General features: G+C 38.1%; 1 long non-coding RNA gene across 1 annotated transcript in view; it reads right to left on the bottom strand.

Annotated features, from left to right (window-relative positions):
* The window catches only part of LOC129035189 (uncharacterized), a 37356-nt gene extending 23875 nt beyond the window's left edge, over positions 1-13481 (bottom strand). Inside the window, exon 1 of the long non-coding RNA XR_008502135.2 lies at positions 13385-13481. This is a non-coding gene — a long non-coding RNA (uncharacterized LOC129035189). The remainder of the gene's footprint in view (positions 1-13384) is intronic.
* Positions 13482-14921: the final 1440 nt, after the last annotated feature.

The raw sequence follows: 14921 nt of genomic DNA, 5'->3' as shown, positions 1-14921 counted from the left end.
CAGTCAGAATGGCTAGGTCTGACAAGGTTGCAAAGAAAAGGATATACTTATACACTGTTGGTGGAAGTTTAAATTAGTTCAACCATTGTGGAAAGCAATGTGGCAATTCCTCAAAGAGCTAAAAACGGAACTACCATTTGATCCAGCAATTTCATTACTGGGTATAAACCCAGAGAAATATAAATTGTTCTGCCATAAAGACACATGCATGCATATGTTTATTGCAGCACTATTCCCAATAGCAAAGACATGGAATCAACATAAATGCCCATCAATGGCCAACTGGATAAAGAAAATGTGGTACATATACACCATGAAATACTATGCAGCCATAAAAAAGGAAGAGATCATGTCCTTTACAGGAACATGGATGGAGCTGGAGGCCATTATCCTTAGCAAACTAACAAAGGAACAGAAAACCAAATACCACATGTATTCATTTATAAGTGGAAGTTAAATTATAGCTACAGTATTGAAACATTTTTAGGTTATTGTAAATTTAAATAATAAACATCACTTAGATGATACCATGTTTTAGGGTAGGTGGGAGAAAAGAGCTGAGAAATAACTTCGAGATTAATACTTATTTTGAACCTTAATTAAAGCCTCAGGAAATTGGAAGCAAAACAAAAGCCAGAATAAATTATTTCATTAATGGAAGGAAATTCTAAGGCTTTTGATTTAATCTTTCCAAAATCTTCAAACTGTAATGAATAGCAGAAATAATTTGGAGCAGTCAAATACCATTCATTTTACATTTGGTATCTTCTCCTTCTTCAGGGACATTTAAAGACAGAGGACATTCAAAATGTGCTAGTTGACTTCTGAGAGTCAAAGAGGTTTGTGGTTCTCTGAGCTATCTGCTCTCCATCTCTCACAATAGCTCTGAGCAAAAGGAAGAGTGAGGCAAGGCAGGGATAAGTATTAGATCCAAAATGAATACCTAAAAGAGAAAATGGCAATGTTTAACCTGAAAGTTCCATTCTATTGATTGGTACCTAATGCAAATATTTATGCCTAAATTTAAAGAATAAGGAGGAGTTTGACGGAAGCAAAACTAGAGGAGGGCATCCAAGACCAAGGGTTCAGCAGGAAACAGCAGAGCATATTAAGGAATTATAAGAACTTAGAATTAATGGCCTGTAAACTTCACAATGGGAAAGGTCTATGGTCAAGTAACAATGATTCCCGGATTCCTTACAAGAAGTTTAGATTTTACCCTCTAAGAACAAGAACGCTGTTAAAATTTTTTGGAGAAGATTGATGATATGATCAGATTGGCATATTAAACTCATTCTTTTGGCCTTAAGGAGAGTGTATTAGAGATGAGGAGAAGAACAGAGAGGATGAGGAGAAGAACAGAGAGAATGAGGAGGTTTTAGCTGTGAACAAGACAGAATGGATTCTGTTTCAAGTAGTGACAAAGGAAAAGCAGGGAACCAGATAAATGAGACATTCTTAGAATGTATCAGTGACATGTCATCAATATCAAGAGAGTGTGGGACACAAGGAAGAGGAAGAAAGCTAATTCCAAAGCGTCAGCCTAATAACTTGATGTGGTTGTCCAAAGGTTGTCCAAATTTACCAACTTAGGATCTAAAGACAGTATCAGGTATTTGTGGGGAAGCTGGTTGTCTTAGTCCATTTTCTGCTGCTATAACAGAATACCTGAGACTGGGTGATTTATAATGAACAGAGAAATGTATTGGCTCACAGTTCTGAAGGCTAGGAAGTTCAATATCAAGGTGCCAACACCTGTTGAAGGCCTTCTTGCTAGATCATCACATGGTAGAAGGTGAGAGAGTGTGACAGAGTAAGAAAAGCCTAAATCTACCTTTTTGTAATGTAGTTAACCTCACCCATAATGGCAGAGCCTTATGCCCTACTTTGTATGTATGTATGTATGTATGTATGTATGTATTATGAGACAGTGTCTCATTCTGTCACCCAGGCTGGAGTGCATGGCATGATCTCGGCTCACTGCAACCTTTGCCTCCCATGTTCATCTGATTCTCCTACCTCAGCCTCCTGAGTAGCTGTGATTACAGGATTCCGTCACCACACCCGGCTAATTTTTGTATTTTTTGGTAGAAACAGAGTTTCACTATGTTGCCCAGGCTGGTCTCGAACTCCTGACTTCAAGTGATCTGCCCACCTCAGCCTCCCAAAGTCCTGGGATTACAGGCATGAGCCACTGGGCCTGGCCAGCCTACTTCCTTCTTTAGGAATGGCACCTCTTAATACTATTACAATGGCAAGTAAGTTTCAAATTGAGATTTGAAGGACACAAATATTCAAACCATCACAATGGTAAAGTTTGGCAAATAGACTTGATGAGTTTGAAGGCCCTCTAGGATTTTCAAATGCAGTTGTTTATGCAAAGTCTACCTCCCATTCAGAATGGGAAGTGCATGCCTGTAATCCCAGCACTTTGGGAGGCCGAGGCAGGAAGATCACAAGGTCAAGAGATGAAGACCATCCAGGCCAACATGGTGAAACCACGCCTCTACTAAAAAAATACAAAAATTAGCTGGGTGTGGTGGCACACGCCTATAGTCCCAGCTACTTGGAAGGCTGAGGCAGAAGAATCACTTGAACCCAGGAGGCAGAGGTTACAGGGAGCCGAGATTGCGAGACTGCACTCTGGCCTGGCGACAGAGCAAGACTCCATCTCAAAAAAATAAAAATAAAAAAAATAAGAAAAGAAAATAATGGGAGGTACAGTTGTTGTAAGGCCAACTCTTAGTCATTTTTGTGGGGCAAGAATCTCTGACCTCAATTAATAATGGAGTCCTTACAGTATCTTTGTTACTTTTTCATAACTACAAAAACTATTGGCTAAACCCTCCACTTAAAACTCCTTATGTGAATATCAGAAGCTAGTATATAGGACTTTTAAAATTATGTTACACTATGTTTCAATTCTTACATCATAATCTTTCATAAATTATGCTAAATATTGTCTCTATTCTATAATTTTTTTCTATTTGAAGCTGAATTTTTTATTTTTAAACACTTTCAGTAAGTTACATTATCTTGTCAGTTTCTCCCATGCCTTCCTACAAGTGAAAATCTTACCCCAAGTGACACTGCCATCTCTACTCACCAGTCTTTTTTATATCATGAAAAAGGTTGTCCAAATTCTCTCTTCTTTCTGAAGGCTTTCCTGGAAGAGATCCCTTTCTAAACATCTCCCTTAATTACACATAAAAGTTTACTCTAAATTTTTTGAAAACGTACTTGAAAAAATAACCAGAGTTGAAGGTGGTTAATTAGATAAAACATTTATTCACATGTATATTAGATTTCTGAGTAACAAATTACCACACAATTATTGGCTTGAATGAACACCATTTATTATCTCATGGTTTCTGCAAGTCAAAAATCTGGAAACAGCTGAACTAGTTGCTCCAACTGTGGTCTCAATGGTATAGGCTGGCCTGTGTTCCATTTTGGAGCTTGAGGCCCTCTTTCTGGCTCACATTGTTGGTCCCAGAATTCAGTTCCTAGTGGCTGTGGGACTGAGGCTTCCAGTTTCTTGCTGGCTGTTGACCAGGGAACAATCTCAGCATGGTTCCCTCCGCATACCTTCTCATGCTCCCAAACTCCTGACTCTAAAACCCCTCAAGTCTAATACAACAGAGTCTCCTATAATGTCAGATGATCACACACATGACTATTCCATCAGCACTTGCTCTGCAACACAATCTAATTCAGGGAATGGCTGTCCCATCATATTCAAAGGTTCCATTCCCATGTAAGCATAAGGGATCATACAAGGTATGTATACCAGGGAGCTGGAATCTTGGGAGTCAGCTTAGAATTCCATCTATCATCATGTTCAATAAGCTTGGGCTGCTATACCAAACATAACAGGCTGGGTGGCTTAAACAACAAACATTTATTTCTCACAGTTATGGAGGCTGGGGAGTACAAGACCAAGGGGCCAACAGAACTGGTGCCTGGTGAAGGGCAACTTCCTGGCCTGTAGACAGACACCTTCCCTCTGTATCCTCACATGACTGAATGAATTATCACCTTGTGTCTCTTCTTATAATGGCACTAACCCCATTCAAGAGAGTGAAATCATCTCCCAAAAGCCCCACCTCCAAATACGATCACACTGGGGATTAGAGTTCAACATGTGAATTTTGGTGGAACATGAACTTTCAGTCCATAGCACACAACATCACAATAGAATTCATGAGGACGCTCTCGATGTCAAGTTCCTATAAATTATTAAAGAATGTGATTGACATTCTTTAAAAAGTTATTAAAGAAATTTGATTGGCCTGCTTCCATTTAAGACTTTCAAGAATATTATGTAAAGGAATTTGTACTATAGGGCAGATAGTTTACATAGTTAAGAGATTGTATTTATATATAAATATGTATTCCAGCATAGAAATTATTGGCTAGGTCTGTAATCAAGTATTCCACAGAAGTGACTTTATAAGTGCTGAAACAGGATGATAGACACAAGGCTGAAGAGGATGGGGAGAAAATGTGTATGGTTGTGAGAATATATTGCTTTGATTCTTTGACTTCTCATGATATATAAAAACAAAGTGGGAAGTTGACTTCAATAATTTCATAAAAGTATTTCAAATCAAATTCTGAGCATGGATAAAATTTTCAAATTTTGGTATAAACAAACTATGAAAGAAAATAATAGACAAGGAAAAATATTTTCAACATATATGATTGACAAAAAATGATATCTCTAGTATCCAAGTGCTTTTTTATTTAAAAATAGATAACTCAATAGGAAAATGGACAATGATGGAAATTCATAGAAGAGGAATTTAAAATGTCCAACAAGCATATTAAATGGCACTGGGCCTTGGAAGTGGTCAAAAAATACAAAATGATGCAAAATGAGATATTACTGCTTATCTATTAGCTTACACTGTTGGTAGAAATGTGCATTGTCTTAGGTTTCTGACAAGCAATTTGTGATATTTATTAAAATTTACAACATGCACGACCCAAGCAATATTACACTTGGGAATCAACTCCATAAAAGTAAAAGTATCTTTGTGTAAGAATATAGACACAAGGCTACTTACTGCAGCCTTATTTGTAGAAGAAAAAAGAATTTTAAACTGATTGGCAAAATAAGGAATGATAACTCCCTATTTTGAATGGTAAGCAAATCTTTTAAAAACCAGGGAGTTGGATGTCGGGGGGCACACCTGTAATTCCAGCATTTTAGAAGGCTGCGGCAGGGAGATCCCTTGAGCTCAGGAATTAAAGACCAGCATGGGCAACATGGCAAAGCCCTGTCTGTTGGGAACAGGCCCCCAAAATATGGTCATAAACTGGCCCAAAAACTGGACATAAACAAAATCTCTGCAGCACTGTGACATGTTCATGATGGCCATGACGCCCACGCTGGAAGGCCGTGGGTTTACCGGAATGAGGGGAAGGAACACCTGGCCCACCCACGGCAGAAAACCGCTTAAAGGCTTTCTTAAACCACAAACAATAGCATGAGCAATCTGTGCCTTAAGGACATGCTCCTGCTGCAGATAACTAGCCAAACCCATCCCTTTACTTCGGCCCATCCCTTTGTTTCCCATAAGGAATACTTTTAGTTAATCTATAATCTATAGAAACAATGCTTATCACTGGCTTGCTATTAATAAATATGTGAGTAAATCTCTGTTTGAGGCTGTCAGCTGTGGAGGCTGTGAGACCCCTGATTTCTCACTCCACACCTCTATATTTCTGTGTCTGTGTCTTTAATTCCTCTAATGCTCAGGCCCGCTCGCTTAGGGTCTCCCTGACCAAGCTGGTCTCGGCACCCGTCTCTACAGAAAAACACAAAAATTACCCAGGCATAGTAGGATGCAACTGTAGTCCCAGCTATTTGGGAGGCTGAGGTGGAACGATCACTGGAGCCCGGAAGGCAGAGGCAGAGCCATGATCGTGCCACCGCACTCCAGCTTGGGCAACAGAGCAAGTCCTCATCTCAAAAAAAATTATATCTTAAAATCCGGAGGGATTAATATAATGCATCACTAAGTATAAAAAGCAAGGTACACAGTAATGTGTATTATATGATCCAATTTTTGTGAAAGACAAAACAAATTAAAATTTGTAAATATTATATATAGGTTTGTATGAGAATGGAGAAAGATATAGAAATGTACAGAACAAAGATCTACCAAGCAAACGGAAAACAAAAAAAGGCAGGGGTTGCAATCCTAGTCTCTGATAAAACAGACTTTGAACCAACAAAGATCAAAAGAGACAAAGAAGGCCATTACATAATGGTAAAGGGATCAATTCAACAAGAACAGCTAACTATCCTAAATATATATGCACCCAATACAAGAGCACCCAGATTCATAAAGCAAGTCCTGAGTGACCTACAAAGAGGCTTAGACTCCCACACAATAATAATGGGAGACTTTAACACCCCACTGTCAACATTAGACAGATCAACGAGACAGAAAGTTAACAAGGATACCCAGGAATTGAACTCAGCTCTGCACCAAGTGGACCTAATAGACATCTACAGAACTCTCCAGCCCAAATCAACAGAATATACATTTTTTTCAGCACCACACCACACCTATTCCAAAATTGACCACATAGTTGGAAGTAAAGCTCTCCTCAGCAAATGTAAAAGATCAGAAATTATAACAAACTGTCTCTCAAACCACAGTGCAATCAAACTAGAACTCAGGATTAAGAAACTCACTCAAAACCACTCAACTACATGGAAACTGAACAACCTGCTCCTGAATGACTACTGGGTACATAATGAAATGAAGGCAGAAATAAAGATGTTCTTTGAAAGCAACGAGAACAAAGACACAACATACCAGAATCTCTGGGACACCTTCAAAGCAGTGTGTAGAGGGAAATTTATAGCACTAAATGCCCACAAGAGAAAGCAGGAAAGATCCAAAACTGACACCCTAACATCACAATTAAAAGAACTAGAAAAGCAAGAGCAAACACATTCAAAAGCTAGCAGAAGGCAAGAAATAACTAAAATCAGAGCAGAACTGAAGGAAATAGAGACGAAAAAACCCTTCAAAAAATGAATGAATCCAGGAGCTGGTATTTTGAAAGGATCAACAAAATTGATAGACCACTAGCAAGACTAATAAAGAAGAAAAGAGAGAAGAATCAAGTAGACGCAATAAAAAATGATAAAGGGGATACCACCACCGATCCCACAGAAATACAAACTACCATCAGAGAATACTACAAACACCTCTGTGCAAATAAACTAGAAAATCTAGAAGAAATGGATAAATTCCTCAACACATACACCCTCACAAGACTAAACCAGGAAGAAGTTGAATCTCTGAATAGACCAATAACAGGCTCTGAAATTGTGGCAATAATCAATAGCTTCCAAACCAAAAGAGTTCAGGACCAGATGGATTCACAGCCGAATTCTACCAGAGGTACAAGGAGGAACTGGTACCATTCCTTCTGCAACTATTCCAATCAATAGAAAAAGAGGGAATCCTCCCTAACTCATTTTATGAGGCCAGCATCATCCTGATACCAAAGCCGGGCAGAGACACAACCAAAAAAGAGAATTGTAGACCAATGTCCTTGATGAACATTGATACAAAAATCCTCAATAAAATACTGGCAAACCGAATCCAGCAGCACATCAAAAAGCTTATCCACCATGATCAAGTGGGCTTCATCCCTGGGATGCAAGGCTGGTTCAATATACACAAATCAATAAATGTAATCCAGCATATAAACAGAACCAAAGACAAAAACACATGATTATCTCAATAGATGCAGAAAAGGCCTTTGAAAAATTCAACAACCCTTCATGCGAAAAACTCTCAGTAAATTAGGTATTGATGGGACATATCTCAAAATAATAAGAGCTATCTATGACAAACCCACAGCCAATATCATACTGAATGGGCAAAAACTGGAAGCATTCCCTTTGAAAACTAGCACAAGACAGGGATGCCCTCTCTCACCACTCCTATTCAACATAGTGTTGGAAGTTCTGGCCAGGGCAATCAGGCAGGAGAAGGAAATAAACGGTATTCAATTAGGAAAAGAGGAAGTCAAATTGTCCCTGTTTGCAGATGACATGATTATATATCTAGAAAACCCCATTGTCTCAGCCCAAAATCTCCTTAAGCTGATAGGCAACTTCAGCAAAGTCTCAGGATACAAAATCAATGTGCAAAAATCACAAGCATTCTTATACACCAATAACAGACAAACAGAGAGCCAAATCATGAGTGAACTCCCATTCACAATTGCTTCAAAGAGAATAAAATACCTAGGAATCCAACTTACAAGAATCGTGAAGGACCTCTTCAAGGAGAACTACAAACCACTGCTCAATGAAATAAAAGAGGATACAAACAAATGGAAGAACATTCGATGCTCATGGGTAGGAAGAATCAATATCATGAAAATGGCCTTACTGCCCAAGGTAATTTATAGATTCAATGCCATCCCCATCAAGCTACCAATGACTTTCTTCACAGAATTGGAAAAAACTACTTTAAAGTTCATATGGAACCAAAAAAGAGCCAGCATCACCAAGTCAATCCTAAGCCAAAAGAACAAAGCTGGAGGTATCACACTACCTGACTTCAAACTATACTACAAGGCTACAGTAACCAAAACAGCATGGTACTGGTACCAAAACAGAGATATAGATCAATGGAACAGAACAGAGCTCTCAGAAATAACGCCGCACATCTACAACTATCTGATCTTTGACAAACCTGATAAAAACAAGCAATGGGGAAAGGATTCCCTATTTAATAAATGGTGCTGGGAAAACTGGCTAGCCACATGTAGAAAGCTAAAACTGGATCCCTTCCTTACACCTTGTACAAAAATTAATTCAAGATGGATTAAAGACTTAAATGTTAGACCTAAAACCATAAAAACCCTAGAAGAAAACCTAGGCATTACCATTCAGGATATAGGCATGGGCAAAGTCTTCATGTCTAAAACACTAAAATCAATGACAACAAAAGCCAAAATTGACAAATGGGATCTAATTAAACTAAAGAGCTTCTTCCCAGCAAAAGAAACTACCATCAGAGTGAACAGGCAACCTACAAAATGGGAGAAAATTTTCACAACCTACTCATCTGACAAAGGGCTAATATCCAGAATCTATAATGAACTCAAATTTACAAGAAAAAAACAAACAACCCCATCAAAAAGTGGGCGAAGGACGTGAACAGACACTTCTCTTCTCAAAAGAAGACATTTACGCAGCCAAAAAACACATGAAAAAATGCTCACCATCACTGGCCATCAGAGAAATGCAAATCAAAACCACAATGAGATACCATCTCACACCAGTTAGAATGGCAATCATTAAAAAGTCAGGAAACAACAGGTGCTGGAGAGGATGTGGAGAAATAGGAACACTTTGACACTGTTGGTGGGACTGTAAACTAGTTCAACCATTGTGGAAGTCAGTGTGGCGATTCCTCAGGGATCTAGAACTAGAAATACCATTTGACCCAGCCATCCCATTACTGGGTATATACCCAAAGGACTATAAATCATGCTGCTATAAAGACACATGCACACGTATGTTTATTGCGGCACTATTCACAATAGCAAAGACTTGGAACCAACCCAAATGTCAAAGAATGATAGACTGGATTAAGAAAATGTGGCACATATACACCATGGAATACTATGCAGCCATCAAAAATGATGAGTTCGTGTCCTTTGTAGGGACATGGATGAAATTGGAAATCATCATTCTCAGTAAACTATCGCAAGAACAAAAAACCAAACACCGCATATTCTCACTCATAAGTGGGAATTGAACAATGAGAACACAAGGACAGAAGAAGGGGAACATCACACTCTGGGGACTGTTGTGGGGTGGGGGAAGGGGAGAGGGATAGCTTTAGGAGATATACCTAACGCTAAATGATGAGTTAATGGGTGCACCACACCAGCATGGCACATGTATACATATGTAACTAACCTGCACGTTGTGCACATGTACCCTAAAACTTAAGGTTTAATAATAATAAAATAAAATAAATTTAAAAAAATAAAAAAAGAAATGTACAGAATAGGCTGTTCATCTCAGAAACCAGGATCTTAAAAGAGTTGAAGAACTAAAGTTAACTTTTTAACCATAACTGTTTGGTTTTACTAGTTAGGATGAGATTTATAATTTTATTACTTTTTTAACTTATAAAGAAACTACAAAGAAAGACTCCAGCTGCCAACATGTACGTGCAATTGTAAAATAAAGGTATGTGATTGTGATTTTTATTATTTAAAAAAAGTCTGATCAAATAATTGTCAAAATAATATAAACTGTCTCGGCCACCTCTAAAACCTTAAGAAGATGTTATTCATTATGGAATAATAGAGTCATAGAAATGTTTTCTTACTGGATCATTCAGGAATCTAAGATTATCAATGGCAGTCATTTAAGTCTGGATATAAGAAAATTCTCACAGGCCTAAATAGAAAATTTCAGAACTATTAAAGATGAGATTATTATAAGGTCTAATAGATTTTTGGCTATCGTCTTGCAAGATTAATGCAAACAAGCTTTTGGAGTTACCTGGGTAGTCCTGGGGTTTGCCTTTTTTCTCCCAAGTGGCTTATATTTGAATTTTCAATTGCCCTTTTGGGCCCCAGAGTGCTGGCAGCTGGGCATGTGTCTTCTACATGGAAACTTCCAAAATCATCCTTTGAAAAATCTGACCAGCCCAAGAGAAAATACCTACTCTTACTGACATTATATTCCCCAGCAATTAATCCCACCAGATAGTTCTGCAGCAAATCTCACATGACACAGATGCCACCCCTGTATTCAGAGCTTCCCAATAGCTCATTAGTGCCCCATCCTGCAACAGAAGACAACCAAGATCATCAGAAATGTGGAGTGATTCTAGCTTTGTAATAGGAAAGATAGAAACAAAGCAAAGAAAAAAGTTGGAAGAAATAATCCATGAAATAAAAAAATTCAAAATTTTTTTAAAAGCTGTTATTAATATTTGTAAAAAGATATTACATACATGAAAAAAGAATATGTTGCCATAAAAAACTCTTGAGAATTAAAACTCATCACAGCACAGTAGAAATCCAGTAGAAACAAAAGATCTCAATAAATTCACTCCTTGGTGTACCTTTTCCTCCAGAAGATTACTAATGAAGTGCCCCCAAACTGATAAATTAATTCAAAGAAAGATGTGGTATCTGAGAAGCCGATGCTCTCACCCTGAGAAGAGGGAAGGGATTCCCCAGGATGAGAGAGAGGAGGCTCTAGGATGGCAGGTGTGGCCAGATGCAAAGCACCTCCTCCCCACATGGGAGTAAGTCAAAGACTCCAGGGAGATACACAGCTGGGAATAAAATTTCCAGGGACTATGTCATCATCTCATATCTCAAGCAATTTAAATGGAAATAAAATTGACATGTTCTGGGAAAATATGCTAAAAAAACTCAAAAGTGGCTTTAAGGCTGATGAAGACATACAAAATACATATTTTGTATGTATTATACCATTTTGTATAAAATGGTAATAACAGTAGAATCTGCCTAATAGTGTTATTGTGAGGTTTACATGATCTGTTAATTGTAAAGCATTTAGAACAGTAAGTGGCACATACTGAGAGTGACAAGGATATTAGCTATTTTATTGATATTTAGGTTATTAAACTCGAGTTAGGCTTCCTGGGATCCTGGCTCCACCACTAGCTGTGTTACATTGGGAAATTTATACAATCTCTCTAAACCTCAGTGTCTTCATCTGTAAAATGTGCATGGCAATGGTATCTACCTGATAAGTTAATGCTAAACATTGCTATAAGTGAGGCAATGTATGCACAGAAATTAGCAAAGTCAGCACTCCATGAATGTTAGATATTGATACTAATCAGTTGTATTTTTTACAAAAAAAATATTTTTAATTTTGAAAAGGAAAAAATTCTCCACCATTAAAGAACTCTTTAGCTTTTAGATATTTTTATATTGTGACAACCATACCATTTGTATTACTTTGTATTGTTTTAATAAACATTTAGTATTCCCACATCATCTCAGTAAATATACTTTTAAGCATCTGCCAAACACATCATCAGAATAACTTAAAATACATCAATAACTCATTTAAAATACATCAGTAAATCATTCGTGGAGCATTCAGATAGTTTGCAGTTTGGCTCTCACAGAGAAGGCTGGATGGAACATCTTTGCTTTTGGATTAGGCTTCTTAGATTATTTCCCAACTCCCTTCACAGGAGGAATGTAAACAAACATTTTGTTCTCTCACACATGCTCTTCATGTCAGAATTCCAAGCTCCACAGCCACAGCCAGTCCAGCAAGGATTTCAGTTCCCTCAACATCTTTGGCTTCAGTACCAAAATCAAAATGAAATGCTAATTGAGTAAGAATTCATGGTTTTGAATGTGGGTATTTTCAAAAATTCCTCTAGGAACTTAAAATTTATTCTATTTATTGTAATATTTTATAGATTATTTATGTAACTATTCCATTCTCAAGTTCTATTTATTGCTACTAAAGTCCCTCTCCCACTCTTCATTTTGCATCTCATCCCCAAAAATGCTTTAAAGTCTGTTATTTATGCACATACTTGAAAGGTTACAATTTTTTTCTAGCAATCTTTACAATAATATTAATATTACAATTTTACCAAATGATTTAACCCCAAAAATGAAGAATTTGAACTGAAGATACTTTCTGCCAGTTACAATATTATTTCTTAGATCCAGGTAAATTATTGGCCCATGGGGAAAAGGAGACAGTTGGATCTCTTACAGAGATGCTAGTCTGTCCTTCTCGAGGCTTTGGAGTCACATCTCTGCACTACTCATCATTACCTGTATAATTATATTAGAGATGCCAGTCCTCGCCTTCCACTAACCTTCCAAGAGAGCTTGTGGTAATTTGTTACATCAGCAATAGAAAATTAACATACCCCTCTTGCAAACATGGCCAACTACAGGCTGTGGGTAGACACATCTCCGTCTCTGACCACAACCTGGAAAAGTTCTCCAGGTTTTTTCAGAAGTCATAAGATTAGATTAGGTTCACCTGGATAATCCAAGCTAGTCTTCCCATCTCAAGACCTTTAACAGAATCACATCTACAAAATCCGTTTTTTTCCATGTAAAGCAACATATTCCTAGATTCCAGGGATTAGGAATGGACCTCTTTGCGGGCCATTATTCTGCCTGGCACACAAGGGATCGCTGACCCAAACTGAACCAAGCATATCATCTCTCTGGATAAGCTGAATTTATAATACAGTACTTGGTGGAAATGTAATATAGAATTGGGCTGGCTTACAGAGACACACACAGAGAGAGAAGCAGAGGAAAGTGATGCCCTGTGACCCCTAGAGATTGATAGGGTTACCTTTGGACATTCCAGATGTTGCTCCAGGCCTGCCATGGCCCTCTGATACTAGAACACTGACACTCAATCATGTGACAACTGCTCTTCCCCTCCATTTAAACTTTTAGAAGGTGGGGCAAAGAGTAAGCACAGAGTAGTTGCCAGATGGTATTAAGAAAGATCTCTTGACTCTACGAAGTTTGTCCCAAAGTTCTTTTGGCAGTTCATGGAGCCATGTGTTCACAAAGTGATGCAAGCTCATAAGTGGATATCACATTTCCAAATTCATTAGGGCCTTGAAAACAAGGTGGTAGTGGCTATAATTCCCTGAAATGCTATGTCTACAGGTGTGAGAGAGGATTAAACAGAAAAATGTATAAAAGAGGGTACTAGGGGAGAAAAATGTTTTCAAGATTCTTTGTCCATATGCTGACTGCATCTATACCTCTCAATTGCAACTCATCTTTCTTAATAAATCTTAATAAAATATCTTTCTTTCAAGGCTTCCTCATTCTCAAATTAGATGTCATTCATTTAATTTAGTCAACAAATATCTGAGCACTCACCCTGTGCCACTCATTGAGTTAAGAGCTGAGAATGCACAATGAAAAGACGGAGTAGAGTCTTCCTCTTTTGATTCCACGTTGAACTTTCTCCTGGCACTGACCACTTCCTGCTTCACAGGAGGGTTCTCTGTCTTCTTTACCTGACCACACCCAATCCCACTGCTAATCTGTAATCCCTTAAAGAGGAGACACCGGATCTTCTGGATTATGGGACTGCTCATAGAACAGTGCTTGTCCTAACATAAATGAGCATAAGAATTCAACAATGACTCATTAAACACCTATTGTACACATGAAACTAGGTACAGTTGAAGATTTAAATGAAATTTAAGAACATCTCTGACCAGAAATTTCCAGTAGAATTTAGGAGACTGATCTCTACACTAAATATAAAGGGCAACAAAAGGGAATAGGCCCTAAAACCACAGGAGGGATGCTAGTATGACAGGGATGGAGAGAAGTGAAGCACGACGGTGAGATGGAGTTAACATATCTCCACAAGGGCGACCTTGTCCTAGGTCTCAAAGTTTGGGTAGGATTTGAATGGGGCAGAGGGACAGAAAAGAAGAGAAAAAGCATGATGAGCAAGAGCTTGAATGAGGAATGGATTCCTCTTTGGAGGACTACAGAGATACATGCTTCTAAAGAGCATAGGCCCTGTATTGGAGAATGGGGAGGAATAGTTGGATGAGAAGGCTAAAGCCAGGTTATCTGGGGCTATCTTCTTTCCCTCATACCTTTTTAGAAGCAACCAAATGCTTCTAGTTCATACCAAACTAGAAGCAACTGAAATCATAGGACCTCCTTTGCTTTTCTATTTGGTGAATGTTTCTCAGTCTTGGTGTGAGTCTCAGTGCCTACATAATTAAAGCTTACTGAAATGTTCCCTTGGCAATTTTAGAGAAATATGTCCTCTATGCTAACATGTTCACATTAACAGACTGTATCTAATTAAATAGTTGCGTTTATAGTTTTATGATGCCTCCAAGTGT

The sequence above is a fragment of the Pongo pygmaeus genome, chromosome 3 (genome assembly GCF_028885625.2).
Source record: "Pongo pygmaeus isolate AG05252 chromosome 3, NHGRI_mPonPyg2-v2.0_pri, whole genome shotgun sequence".
In the NCBI taxonomy this organism is placed as follows: domain Eukaryota; kingdom Metazoa; phylum Chordata; class Mammalia; order Primates; family Hominidae; genus Pongo; species Pongo pygmaeus.
This window is presented reverse-complemented; position numbering and strand designations above follow the sequence as displayed.